Source organism: Sus scrofa, chromosome 7 (genome assembly GCF_000003025.6).
Source record: "Sus scrofa isolate TJ Tabasco breed Duroc chromosome 7, Sscrofa11.1, whole genome shotgun sequence".
NCBI classification, from domain to species: Eukaryota; Metazoa; Chordata; class Mammalia; order Artiodactyla; family Suidae; genus Sus; species Sus scrofa.
Window position 1 is genome coordinate 22,614,516 of NC_010449.5, and position 11,214 is coordinate 22,625,729.

Here is an 11,214-nt window from a genome sequence, read left to right on the forward strand (position 1 = left end):
TGATTGAGTACATTGCAAGTCCCATGTCCCACACAGACCAAAGTTGGAGACATAATGGATCTCTGTAAGTTTTATGAAAATGTTCTTGTCCCTCCTGTTGAAGCAGGAAGGATTATGATTGATGCCTTTGGGGTCACATGACAATCCCTGTAGCCAATCACTGGCTACACTAATGTCAAGCACTATAGCCAAGAGGATGGTGCCATAATTGGTCAGACTTGTGCTGGGGTAAGCAGTTCTCTAAGAGAAGGGTGGGATTCTGGTTACCTGAAAAAGGCACACTGGACAAGCAAAAGCATACAAAGCCCCACATGTACAGACTTTATGTATATAATAAATGAGTATCTGGATATGTTACATGCACATCCCAGAAAAACTGAGAAATCTATTGGCTAAACCTCCTCTCAAAAGAACTTTCTGTTAACATGGAAGATTTTAAAATAGTTCATTCTCAACTAAATCAGGATACATTAATTTCCCTGGAATCAATTAAATGATTGAGAAAATAAATGGTCTCTGACATGTGACAGACGATAAGTTTTATTTTCTCCCACCATACCACTACTTTCTCCTTTCCACGACAGGGTTATTAATAAATGTATGGGTCATGATAGATGAGATACAGTTTATTCACTGTTGAATAAGAGTAGGCGACAGGAGAATTTTAGAGATCCTGCACTAAATGACATTGCTGATCTGTTTACCATCCCCCTTGAAGGATAAAATGCCCTCTTGTTCAGCCTTATTCTAATTTGTGGTGCTACTCCAGTGAAAGACTTTATAATTCGTTCTATTTAAAACAACACAAAGGGTCAAGGATCTGGCATTGCTGTGAGCTATGGGGTAGGTCACAGACGTGACTTGGATCCCATGTTGCTGTGGCTGTGGCATCAGCCAGCAGCTGTGGCTCTGATTCGACCGCTAGCCTGCAAACTTTAATATGTCGTGGATGTGGCCCTAAAAAGAAAAATAAATAAATAAAGTAAATCATACCATCTTGTAAAAGAAAATACATAAAACACACCATCTTGTACACTTCACATCCTGAGGCTCAATTTTCAAGCCACTATGACTTCTATGGTTAAAGATAATATCAGGCATGTTTTAATGAGTTCAAAGTTTTAGCTCATGTACCTGACCCAGTATGAGGGCTATAGTAATTATCTTCTTCTGTCTCCTGCCCCTGTTACCTGATAATCTTTTTCTGTTTTGGACTTTCTAACCCTTAACTCTTAGGTCAGTTCAACCTAAGACTCAGACTTGTTCCATCCTAGTGGAACTCATTCAATAGTTCTATAGCCTGTCAGTTTTCTATTCCTATTCTGGTGTTTAATCCTGAGTCTTGCAACTGCTTATCTTGTTCCTTTGGTATGCCACTCAGTTCCTTAAATTAGTTCCATTGGCTCCCTGCCTGATCTCCAAGTTCTTAGGACCATTGTTTTTCCTTGGCCTCTTGTTTTCTATGTACTACATTCCTACCCTTGAACTATTGATCCCTCTTGCTGTCAAATACCTATCAGGTCTTCTGCCTGTTATTGGCACCTTCTTCTTTTCATTCCACCCTTAGCTCTTCATTGAATTTAACCACATGGAGCTCTTTATGACTCAGCAAAAGGATCTTGTAGATTGATGGGTACAGAAGCCAGAGTGCAGGGAGTTGGTACAGACTTTCTAAGCAACTTGGCTTTGATGGAGTGCAAAGTAATAGCATGTAAGCTTATTTAGATGGGAGAGATTTGAGTACATTTATAGGCCAAAAGGAATGATGCAGTTGAGAGGGAGCAACTGGATATAGAGGAGAGAGAAAGAATAGCTAACAGCCAATGAGAAAGCAGAGAGGCAGCCATCTTCCACTATGAGAATATGGAAATAGACTAAGGGGCAGAGCAGAAAAAGAGAATGAGGAGATGCAAGGAGAGATGCAGAAACACAAATTGGTGGGCGTACATACCACCTGGAACCCAATCCCCTGTGATGTCCAACTATGCAAAATATTTTAAGATACTTTCTATTGATTTTGCTTCTCTTTATGCTAGCTCAAGCAAGTTTCTAAGGCTTGCAAACAAGAAACTTGGACCTCGACATTACTGTATTTGAACTCATCACTTTTCAACATTATTTTTAAAAGGCAGGCTCTTAATTCGAGTCTATTATTATAAACTCCAGAGTCCCTAGTACATCTGGAACCCACTACTCAAGACTTGTTTCCTCAATCTCTAAACAGATGACATTGCCTCCTGCTTAACAAAGAAAATAAGAAGCCACGTGAAGGAAATTCTGTATTTTTTTTTTTCCCTTGTACATTCCCTCCTGGGAATTTCTGCTACATTCACATGGAAAAAGCTTCTGAGGGAAACAATATCAGCCATGCATGCTCGTCCAGTAACAAGTTCTTGGTTTCCTTAATCTTCTTACATAATTTATCAATCCATTTGGCATCTTTCATTTTGGATAGAATGAATCATCATTTAAAAAAACTTCACATGGAAAGTCCTAAGGTTTGCAAGCACAAACACCAAGTTTGCTGCTTGGGTTAAAGTTACCAAAGTATTTGAAAATGCAACACTCACAAATTATTTAGCCACTCTCTTTGCAATTGCTCATAAAATCAGAAGCCATTAAGCACATCTATCAAAGGTTGCCTCCTCAATGTTTAAGTCCACCAGTCTTCTTTGTTCCCCAAACAAAATATTTTATTTAACCAATATCAAATTCAAGTCTATCTCTAAAGGAAAACCTTACAATGACAGTAGGGTGGGACATGTGTGAAATGGACTGGGTAGGCTTCTCAGTCAGCTGCACTTCAGATCCAGGTGGGGCTGGTTATTGTCTGAGATGTTTCAGTATATATCCCTATAGATTCTGGAGGCACTTTTGGCTAAAACTTTCCATGGTCTCTGTTACGCTAGCTCATCCCAGATCCTGCCTACCAAAGTATCCCGTGCCAAGATCTTTCTTTCAAACAACCTCATGTAAAGGATAAGCACTTGGCAAAACCTGCTTTATTACCAACCTAAATTTTCCCCTTGCTATTTTTCCTTGTCTACCAATGGACCTCTTTTCATTTATCTTTCTTTTGCATTTTAAACCAGAACTATGAAGTTTCCATGCTTCTGTTAGGAGGGCAAGAACTTACAGTACAGCATAAGAGTGGGTGAAGAGGGCTCCATTCTGGCTCAGTGGTAATGAATCTGACTAGTATCCATGAGGACGTGGGTTAAATCCCTGGCCTTGTTCAATGTGTTAAGGATCTGGGGTTGTCACAAGCTGTGGTGTAGATTGCAGACCTGGCTCAGATCTGCGGCTGTGGTGTAGGCCATAACACCAGTTTGACTCCTAGCCTGGGAATTTCCATATGCTGCTGGTGCAGCCCTAAAAACGGGGGTGGGGAGAAACGGATAGAAGGACAATTTATAAGGCTGTGTGGCATTTTATGCCTATACAGCACTTTCTTTCTTATCTCATTGGAATGATTAGGTGAAGAAAGTTTATTATCCCCATTGCGGATCCTGGGGATAAGGGCTTCCTCACATCAGGCAACCAACATATAGGAGAGCTGGGGTACAGAACAATCTCTCAATTCCAAACTCGAAGGCCAAGAAACTTGGACTTTTGTCCAGAAGACAACAGGGAAGGGAACTCTTCTAGAATCTTAGACTCTCCAGAGACTTTAGTAACATCCCTGTCCTCCCTCTCTGGGAAGCCTTTTGTTCAGACTTCAATGAAACTTTATTTTGTGCCAGGTATCTTGAAAAGAGGGCATGTCAGTGACCTTGTTTAAAAAGCAGTGGAGAAAATGTTCTGGGAAAGTGGGTAAAGGGAGAAACATTTTAAATTTTATTGGAAGAGTATTAAAAAATTAAGTGGATAAAAGATATTTTAGTACCTGAACTGAAATATTAAGAACAAAGAAATGCTGGAGTTCCCGCTATGGTACACTGGGTTAAGGATCCTGTGTAGGTTGCACCTATGGCTTGGATTTCATCCCTGGCTAGAGAACTTTCATATGCCTTGGGTATGCCCCCCCCAAAGAAAAAGAAGACAAAGAAAACAACAAAGAAAGCTTGACTAAGTGTGTGCACCGAAGGATATAAGACGATATAGTGGAATATTATCAGCTGACTTTGTATTTGGGGCTTGGTTCTCTGGGACACAGCTCTGTTTCCAGTAGTTTATAAATGCCTTTATTATTAGCAATTTTTTTTCCACCCCATGGCATATGGGGTTCCCTGGCCAGAGAACAGATCCAAGCTGCAGTTGCAATCTCATGCCAGATCCTTAACCCACTGTGTCAGGCTGGGGATCAAACCTGTATCCCAATACTCCAGGGATACCACTGATCCCATTGAACCACAGCAGGAACTCCATCTTTTAACAAATATTCATTAAGTCAAATATATACCAGACTCTATAGAACATATTTATGGGTGTAAAACCACAATGGAATGGAAACCAAACAAGTTGCAGGACGAGGCCTGCCATATGAATGTACTACAGCCTATATACCTTGGAGAAATGTTTGCACACATGTACCAGAAACATATTAAAAGAATGGTTACAAAAGTACCATTTGTAGAAGAAACAGACAAACAAACAAAAAATGGAAACAACCCAAATAATAGCAATAACAGGTAAAGCTGCAGCATATTCATGTCATAAAATGAACTACACCAAAAACATACATTTAGATTATTGGTGTAAAATGTTAAAACCATGAGACTCAAAAGTAAATCATATTGATTTATATTAAGGCCCTAAACAGGCAACCATGAACAATTATGTCACTTAGGAATACATATATAGATGGTAAAAACAACTAAAAGAGGACAATTACCACAAAATTCAGGACAGTGATTGCCCCTAAGGATGAGGGAGAGGGATGTGAATGGGGAGAGGCCGCAGGGGCTCCTGGGACATGGTAACGATCCACGCCTCAGCCTGAGCAGTGGACCCTGGGACATCTTTTTACTGTTCTTCCAACAGTAAACCCTTTCATTCATATATTACATTTCAAATTGAAAAGGAAAAAGATTATATGACAAAAGAAAAGCATTAAGTGTGACTCATGATTGAAGCAACAGTGCACAGGAGTAATTATAGTATCATTCACACACAGCACAAGGAAATAAAAAGGTAAATAGAGATCATGAGGTGGAGATGATGGGTTCAGGTTTGGCCAAACTGAGCCCTTTACTACAGAGTTATTCTGGGCAAATGAGGTATAAAATTGCCCTGAGATCACCAATTGCTTTTATGCTATGTATTTTTTTTTTTTCAATGGCCACACCTGAGGCATATGGAAGTTCCCAGGCCAGGGGTCAAATCTGAGATGTGGCTGCAACCTATGCCTCAGCTGCAACTACAGTGGATCCCCCAATCACTGCACCGAGCAAGGGACTGAACCTGTGCCTCCCCAGCAACCCAAACCGCTGTAGTCAAGGCTCTCAATCCACTGCACCACAGCAGGAACTCCTATGCTAGATTTGAAGGAAAAAGAGAGCAGCTGAGCTCACCAACTTGTGTGTCCAGCAGTGACTATCTTCATTGTAAACAATGACTAACAGTTATGGATTAGGTTACTTTTCAATCCCACTCAACTCAAAGCGTTTATCATTATCCTATTGATTTGAATTACTAAGTCTTTTGCCTGTTGCATCCTGATGATCCACTTCTCTGCAAGGTATCGAATCTAAAGCTGGGACATGATGATGGAAGACCAGAGAACAAACAAGACAAAAAAGTCTGCATGAGACAATTTTTTTTGCCCCACCCTGCAGCATATGGAAGTTCCCAGGCCAGGGATCTGAGCCACAGGGGCAACCTATGCCATAGCTGCTGCTACACAGGATCTTTAACCTACTGCACCAGACAGGGTCAGAGACAACGCCAGATCCTTAACCCGCTGTGCCACAGTGGGAACTTCCTGCATGAGGCAGTTCAGGTGGGTAGGAATGAGATTTTGGCATGTGTCCTGGTCAAATTCCAGAAGGAGCAAGGAGAGGGCTAGATCCTGAACCAAATTTAAGCAATTTTAGCCACTCCATTTCCACAGAGAAGTTGTCTACAGTGCTTTTTGAATCTCTTCATGGGATTAGGGAGCCTTTTAAATATACAGCAAACTAAAGTGATATTAATGTAAGGTGAACAGTTATGTATTATACCCATATATTGTCAAAGACAGAAAACTGATAGCGGGACTAAAGTCTAGAACACAGAAGTTATGTTTATCTAGCACCAGGCTATACAATATGCAGTAACTTGCCACCTGTAGCGATTTAAAATTAATTCAAATTAAATAAAATTAAGTGTTCCTCAGTTGCACTAGCCACATTTCAAATGCTCAATAACCACATGAGGAGCAATGATATAGAACAGTTATATCATCACAGAAAGTCTACTGGACAGTGATCTAGCAGATAAAGGATGTCCTGCTAATACAGAAGGGTGGGCATCAGCATTTTCACATCTTAAGTATAATATTCCTTAGATCACCCAGTTTCCATTTCTGATTCTCTACTCTCCTACACAGACCCCCAAATTCCCTAGCCTTTGGATGACATCTATTTGAGAGAAGGTAAATTTGGTTACCTCTGAGTAAATCCAAATGTTGGGAAGGTCTTGCTTAAATGGGTGACTGAAAGTGACACTATATGGAGTTGGAAGAAACATGAGGCTACTTACACTCCATTCTCTGACCTCCTTTCTCCTCACCCTGCTCACTAGACCAGATTAGGTGTTCCTCCTTTGTACACACCTGTACCTACCTCCATCATAGCCTATTTTATTATCTGTTTTTAGAGTGATCTATGCAATTGGTTATATTCTAGCCAAGGGCAGGGACTTCTCTTTATTCACTCCCAGTAACTAACAATGCCTGGCACATAGAAGGCTCTCAAAATTAAGTTTCTCCTACAAATACAGTGCATGATCAAGTTAGACTATTAGGGCCTGGTCAGCAGTTCCTGGATACAGGTATGGTCCATATAGCAACCTACTGCAATCTCATCAAGATAATCTTTGAAATTGGGAGCAGCGGGAATGGAAGGGGTAGATTAGCATCATTCCTTATTCACCATCATTGGCCAACCTAGCTCTTTCCAAGTGGAAAACCCAACATTTATGAAACATTTAATATATGCTAATGTTTAACAAAAATGAAATTCTCCCATAAATGCTATGAACTATTATTATCCCCACTGTACAGATTAGGAATGAACATCAGAAAGGACAAGCAACTTGAACGAACACAAGTGAACTAAAAATAGCCAAGCTAGTTTTTAAGTCCAGAACTGTCTGGCACTTCTGTATCACATATAAATGGGAACAGTCACTGAACCTTGTGGAAGAGAACGAGCATTTAAAAAAAAAAATTCATTTAAGGAGCTCCTGTCATGGCTTAGAGGTAACGAACCTGATTAGTATTCGTGAGGACGTGGATTCAATCCCTGGCCTCACTCAGTGGATTAAGGATCTGGTGTTGCCGTGAGCTGCGGTGTAGGTAGCAAATGGCTCAGATCTGGAGTTGCTGTGGCTGTGGCACAGGCCAGCAGCTGCAGCTCCAATTTGACCCCTAGCCTAGGAATTTCCACATGCTGCAGGTGTGGCCCTGAAAAGGATAAAAAAAGAGAGACAAGGCTTTATCATGAAAGAATTGAAACTTCACTAATCTTTTATTTTTCCTATCTGACTCCTCAAAAAGGGTGGCATAGTTAAGAATTTTCTTTGATATGGCCTGATAATTGTACTCTTTTCATCTCCATTCTGAGTCTTTTCCACAAGAATATTCACTTTAAGCAGACTTCTACTGGATGGCTGGAAAAGTGGGTATGCAATAACGCTTTCATACTCTTTTATCTCTTTCTTTACACTCTCACGCTTCTCATGTGTAGGAGGCTTCCTCTGGACTTTCCTCGAGATTCTCTCCTTGAGTTTTTTCTCTACAAGTTCTCTCCCCCGAATCATGCGTTCCTGGTGATCTTTAATTTGTCTCTGTTCCCTCTCATTTACCTGTTTTCTTCTCTGTGCACTCTGGATGTCATGCTCTTCTGGCAAAATTCTGGGGAATTTTATTTCACTAGGGCATGTTGGTATTTGTCTAAATGTTTTATTCTTAAACTCTCTGACCTTTCCTGCTCGATGTATGTGCCTTTCTATGTGTCTCATCTCTCTCTCAGGAACCAAATAATACTGTCTTTGTCTCTCTATGCTTTGGGTTGTTTCCTCCTCCAATCTCTTCTTGATGTCACTGCCTGTCTCTTGTTCTTCCATCATTTCCATTATTCTTTTATTATAATAAGACTCTGCTTTGGCAAGCCAGTAGTCAAGAGAAAGAGCTTGCTCCCGACAGAGTGTTTCATACTCCTCTTGATATTTCTGAATTATCAGTTGTCTTGCTGCTCTTGTATGCACGCCACCTAGGTTCTGTCAAAGTGAGTTACAGGATTTTATAATGTGACCATCTTTTTACTTTGAACATACTTAAACAGGAGCCTACCCTTATTCCTGACACCAAGAAAGGAACTATGGCCTTTTATTTACTTTGGAGTAATAGTGATTTTACTTCCACCACTCTTAGGGGAGCCTGTGAATTCTGAAAGTTGGAGTACCCATCACCAAAATCAATTAAGTTTTGTTTTGTTTTAAGATACAGTGTTGGGAGTTTTAAAAATAATTCTTTGTTTGGAGTTCCCGTCGTGGCTCAGCAGAAACAAATCCAGCTAGGGACCATGAGGTTGCGGGTTTGATCCCTGGCCTTGCTCAGTGGGTTAAGGATCTGGCGTTGCCGTGAGCTGTGGTGTTGGTCGCAGATGCTGCTTGGATCCTGCAGTGGCTATGGCATATGCCAGCAGCTGCAGCTCCGATTCAGTCCCTAGCCTGGGAACCTCCATATGCAGCGAGTGTGGTCCTAAAAAGTAAAAAAACAGAACAAACAAACAAAAACAAAAAACAACTTTCTTTTGCAAGGAAAGGTTTAACTGGAAAACATTTGCCAGTGTGGACACACTGCCAAGTGTCACTTGAGCAGAAGAACTTTAAACCTAACTTTCCTTCTCCTAGTCATTTCAAACTGTATGATAAGAAAATAGTTTATTTACCAAGATTTTTTTCTCCAGAGGGGACTGTTGACCTGCAGCAATCCTAGGGTCTTTAGATACTTTAGCCCAGGCCAATCTGTAAGATATAAAAGCAAAGGTAGATTAGAATATGGAAGATGTCAGAACAAATCTGCACACATCCTGCCTGGACCAACAGATTCAATTGGTTTGGCCAAGCCCAAGGGTACTTCCCTCAGAAAGAGAAAACTTGGTAATAGGAAGACTACAGCAGGACCATTTCCCACTGGGAAACTACTGCATTCCTATAGTGAAGAATAATGAATACTCTTTTAATAAGAACCTATAGGAGTTCCCGTTGTGGCGCAGGAGAAACGAATCCAACTAGGAACCATGAGGTTGTGAGTTCGATCCCTGGCCTTGCTCAGTGGGTTAAAGGATCTGGTGTTGCTATGAGCTGTGGTGTAGTCACAGATTTGGCTCGGATCTGGCATTACTATGGCTGTGGCATAGGCTGGCAGCTGTAACTCCAATTGGACCCATAGCCTGGGAACCACCATAGGCCATGGATGCAACCCTAAAAAGTAAAAAAAAAAAAAAAAAAAAAAAAGAACCTATAAATATCAGCATATACAGTCATCCCTCAGTATCTTTGAAACCCTCAATGTCCCTTGGTTCAAGGACACCCTCCTCCCCCCCAGATATCAAAATCCATGTGTTAGTGTCATATAAGATGACATAGTATTTTCAGATACCCTGAGCACATCCTCTTGTATACCTTAAATTATCTCTCCTTTACTTGTAATACCTACTACAATGGAAAAATTTTGTAAATAGTTGCAAATACAATGTAAGTAGTAAGTACAACATAAATACTATGCAAATAGTTGCCAGTGCAGGGCAAATTCAAGTTTTGAATTTTTTTTTTTAATCTTCTTAGATTTTTTTTTTTTTAATCTTCCACCCACAGTTGGTTGAATCTGTGGATGGGGAATCCTCATATACAGAGGGCCAACTGTAATCCTTTCATATAAACTAACAGCATACTTCTCCTGTGGATTCAAGGCGAACCATTCTGAATCTTGCACCAGGGATTGGGAGAAGGAAGAGACAGGCTTCTTGGTGAAGCAATGCCCAAGCCCATCTCTGACATATTGCTCAGTCCCATAGCTTCTGTTGTCTTCTGAGATAATTCTAGGCTTTGGTATTATCAGTTCATTCTCTTTGTGCAGTTTCTGGAGCCGGGCCCTCTCTGCCTCTATCACAACATACAGCATCTCTACCCTATAATCTTTCGTTCTGATATTCTGCTATTTGATGGTGAAATTCTGTTCTTATTTGATCAACCACCAGTCTGCTTGTCTGCTTTACTCTGCCAATCATCCTTTACCCTAAATCCATTATGAGGCCATTCCCTGTTGACCTCCTTGGGATGAAAATTTGTGGTTACTCTGGGTTTATTTATAGGACAGGCTGATGGCAACACAAGTGAGGACTATCAGGTTTTGTGTGTCATCTCTGGTCTACTGTGAGGTCGTAGCTAAGCCACTGAGGATGCCTGGCATTTCATCTCTACGCCTTTATTTATACAAGTTATGGTTTAGAGCATGGGCTTTGGAGCCTGACAGGCCTATGCTTGAATTTTAATTCCCAGGTGTGTGATTCAGGGCAAGTAACAATCTCTCTCTAAACAGTTTCCTCGTTGAAAAAATGTACCTCTTGGGGTTATAAAGAATAAGTGACAATTAGATTAAAGAGCCTGGCACAATGCTTAAAATACAGTAAGGTCTCAATAAATGGCAGTTGTCTATCCTCCATAGGTCAAGCTCCAGACTATTAAGTCTGCCCAGTCTACTCTATGTATCAGTGAGGTTTTGGGTTTTTGTTTTTTGGCACCCCGCAGCATATGGAGTTCCTGGGCCGAGAACAGATCTGAGCCACAGTTGCAACCTAAGCCCCAGCTGAGGCAAAGCTGGGTCCTTAATCCATGGTGCCAGGCCAGGGATTGAACATTTGTCCCAGTGTTCCCAAGACGCTGCCCATCCCATTTTGCCATAGAGTGGAACTCCTGTATCAGTGATTTTTGCCTTCCGATGAATACAAAGTAAAAAATAGAAGTAAAAAATATAACTTCTACAATTTATTTGAAAATCAGTCATGG